This window comes from Aethina tumida, chromosome 3 (genome assembly GCF_024364675.1).
Source record: "Aethina tumida isolate Nest 87 chromosome 3, icAetTumi1.1, whole genome shotgun sequence".
Lineage (NCBI taxonomy): Eukaryota > Metazoa > Arthropoda > Insecta > Coleoptera > Nitidulidae > Aethina > Aethina tumida.
In genome coordinates, this window is record NC_065437.1 from 4266424 (window position 1) to 4271092 (window position 4669).

Sequence of the window (4669 nt, forward strand, 5' to 3'; positions counted from 1 at the left end):
GATTTAAATGGATAATAAACAGTCTATAATATATATATTTTTTTCAAATTTATTTTAGTATAAAATAGTTTAAATTATTATTTATTTAATAATTAATTTAATATCTATTATTAATTGAATAATTACTATTAAAAACATCTAAAGAAAAATATTGAAATAAAATATTTTTATAATAATCTGGATTAATAAAATTTTATTATTTAATAAAATCAATGATTTTTTTATAAAATATATATTTGTATATTATAAGCAAAATTCAACTTTCTATTAACTTGAAAAATGTATTTTAAATAGGTAATAATTTAAAAACAAATATTTATTTATAAATGTCTTAATTAGATTATAACAAATTTTTGATTTATTGAATAATTTTATTTAATTTATTTTATTTAAATGTTGCATTAAATTAATTATTAATTTAATACATATCATCATATTAATTGAGCAATTACAATTGAAAACATCAACTATACAAACATTTGAACAACAAGTTTGTTTAAGAACAATTTTATGATTTAAAAAAATAAATGATTATTTTTAAATAATATATATTTGTATATGATAAAGAAAATTCAACTTTCTATAATCTTATCTTAAAATATGTAATAAATAAATTATTTACTTTTAAATGTGTTTTATGGGTTATAATAAATTTTATTTATTTTCAAATTTATTTTTAAGAATAAATAATTAATATAATATATATATTTTATTAATTGAATAATTATAATTGAAAACGAGAACTAGACCAAAATCATTTTTAATAAAAACTATTTTATTGAGTAATTTTCATTAATGAAAATTTTATATAATAACAACTAACTAATAACTCCAGCAACTCAATTAATATTAATTTTAATTTTGTGTAGTATCAAAATATCAGAAAAGTATTTGTCTTTTTAAAATATAATCAGTTAAATCATTATTTTGTTTCAAAAAGTTTTAGTAAGAAACAGAATATTTCATATTAATTTTATACCTATAGAATATCAAAATAATTTGAGGTTAGGTTAGGTAAAATAATTTATTAAACACCATATAGAGAGATAAATTATATTCCATATCATCACTACTGTAATCAAAACGTTACAGTGTATGTGTTGTCTTTTTGGAAAATAATCAATTGAATTTGAAAAAATCAAAAAATTATAATAAGAAACAGATCATTTCATATTAATTCTAAATCTATGTAATATCAAAATAATTTGATGTTAGGTTAGGAAAAGAATATATTAAACTCCACAAAGATAGTTGAACATTATTCCATTAGTTTGAAGCATAAGTTCAAGTGAATTGAATCTCTATGGTGGTTCAAAAAGTTACAGCAGGAAACAGCACATAAAATATTAATTCTAATTCTATGTAGTATCAAAATATCTGAAGTATTAGTCTTTTTGAAGTATAATCAATTATATCATCATTTTGTATGGAAAAGTTATAATAAGAAATAGAATATTTCATAGTCATTGTAATATCAAAATAATTTGAGGTTAGGTTAGGTAAATAATATATTCAACACTACAAAGGTAGTTGAATATTATTCAATTAGTTTGGAAAATAAAAAATCTAATGAATTGAATCACTATTATTGTAATGCAGCGAGAAACAGAACATTTCATGTTATATCTAAATCTTAATTGTTATAATAAAAACAATAGGCAACGGATCAGAAATATTTTAGTATTTCTGAAATGCAATAATGAAAAAGTTACATCAAGAAACAAACAACAAAGAAGAAGAAGACATTTAACTTCTTAACTTTAACATGTTTCAGTTGATACAATTGATGTCTTCCTGAAATTGAAACAGTTAATTGTTTAATTTAATTAAATGACAATAAGCAACGAGTCCACAACAACAGTAACATAACGTGTCTGAATTAGAAACGAACGACTAAATATTGTTAATAATTGTGGAATGGGGGTTCGCCAGTGACAGTGTTGTAGAGGGACGTCTGGGGTGGAGGGGTGTATGTGAAAGTAGCCGGTCCTGACAAGCCATGATGGATCGGGCTGGGGCCAGCGCTTGCTAAAACCTTTTCCACTCTTAGAATGTGACAGCGGAGCCTCTGGAAGAATGAAAACAACGTTTTCGGATTAAACGGCTCCAGTACACAGGCCCAGATGCACTTAACGCATGCCGGCTTTATTAGCTATTGACTTTTTAATATTTCAGGATAACGTGCGCCTTCCGGGAGGGGGATTAAGATGGCGGGATGGGAGCCTGCTTTTAACTAAATGATTACACTCTGTTATACAGTTTTACGGATAATATTTCGACTAAATTCAGTGAACTACGTATAAATTCATACCTGAAACAATATACAATAATAAATTAAATAGAAAGAATATGTCCTCAGCTTGAGAATAATTCAAAATTTAGCAACTATAGTCTATTCAACAAAGAAGCCAACTTCCCGACGGACATTTTCTTTTTGACACGTCCAAAACCTTTTTAGTGTTTTGTCCAGTACAAAAGTCTAAATTCAAATTTACCATAAACATCATTTTATATAAAATTATTACTAAAAGTTTATTTGAAGATGATTAATTGGTATTTAAATTCAGCAGTCGCATCAGGTGAAAATTGTAAATCAATTAAGATGACAGATCATTAATATTTGTGTACACACAGTGATTTCTGAGACGAGGTGCCGCGACTAAACGTTATTAATTCGGGCTTTATATTATGAGTGATTAAGCCATCAAACGGTGGTGGCGGGAAAGTGGGTGCTTTACAGCGGTTTACACTCCGCTCTACATACTGATTACTCCAACCCCATCCGCTCTTTACGCGTCCTGATTCTGTCACTATGTCAATTTTCGGTTTAATGCTTGTTTGTGATTATCGTGGGAGGTAACTTGGCTTGTTAAAGAGGTGCTTCGACTATTAAGTTAACAAAAAGATCTTTTAATTTTATATTTGGTAAAATATTTGTAATACTATTTATTTTATTGTGAGGCCTTATAACTATATTAAGCACAGCCAACAATTCAGAACTAAATCAGAGTTAATTTCAAAATAAATCGTTTATATATTTATTTTAGACAATAAAATAAAATTGAATAGAGACTAAAAGCTTTGAAAATAGACCACCTTTTCACTTGGCTAGTACCAATTGAATCATGCCTTATAATACAAATATCAAATAATATATATAGTATAACAAACATGTTAAATATTATTAACAAAGTAAACAAATTCTTTATTACGTATTAACATCAAATACTTCTTTTTAGATAAGATAATAGAATGTTGAATCATATTAAAATAAACATTGTTTATGAATAAATATTGATTTCTTCGATATCAATTATTTTATTTAATCAAAATTATTATATAAATATTCCTAAGAAAAATTGTGCTTGTTTTACAAATTGAAAATTAATATTATAACAATACATTATAATTTACGAAACTTTACAATTATGATTAATACAAATTAATATTAAAATATTATTTAATTATAAATTAACAATTTTTTATAGATTAAAGAATTTCCTTTATCATACATTATATAAAAATATTCATTGATTTTATTAAATCAAAAAAATTACAGATATTAATAAAAAAAGTTTTTATTCAAAAATATATAATTATTACTAAATACAATACAATACAATACATACAATATTGTTATTATTATTTTAAAATACACAAGTTTTGTTTCAAATTTTTTAATTTAAAAGGACAATTAATAGTAAATATTTGTTTTAAAATTATTTATTACCTATTTGAATATGAAACGTTATTCAAGATAAAAATATAGAAATATTAAATTATCTTTATAATATAAATAAAATAAATAAATTTTACTTAATTAAAATTATTTACAAACGTTAAAAAAATAGTTTTTGTCAAAAATGATTTTGGTCTAGTTCGTATTTTCAAATATAATTACTCAATTAATAAAATACATATATTAAATTAATTATTTATTGATTTTAAATCTTAAAAATAAATTTCAAAATAAATAAAATTTGTTATAACCTAAAAAAGACATTTAAAAGTAAATATTTGTTTTAAATTTATTTATTACTTATTTAAATCTAACACATTGTTTAATTCACTAATTGAATAATATTCAACTATCTTTGTGGAGTTGAATATATTACTTACCTAACCTAACCTCAATGACTATAATGACTATGAAATATTTTATTTCTTATTGTAACTTTTCTATACAAAATGATGATTTAATTAATTATGTTTCAAAAAGATTATTACTTCTGATATTTTGATACTACATAGAATTAGAATTAATATTTTATGTGCTGTTTCCTGCTGTAACTATTTGAAGCACCATAGAGATTCAATTCACTTTAACTTAACCTCAAATTATTTTTATATTACATTAGAATTAATATGAAATGTTCAGTTACTTATTATAATTTTTTGATACAAAATAATGATTCATTTGATTTTATTTCAAAAAGACAAACACTTTTGATATTTTGATACTACATAGACTTAGAATTAATAGTATATGTGCTGTTTTTTTCTGTAACTTTTTGATTACAGTAGTGATTCCCTTCATTACGTATATCATTTTTCAAACTAACGGGATAAAATTTATCTCTCTTTATGGAGTTTAATATATTTTTTACCTAACCTAACCTCAAATTATTTTGATATTCTATAAATATAAAATTAATATGAAATATTCTGT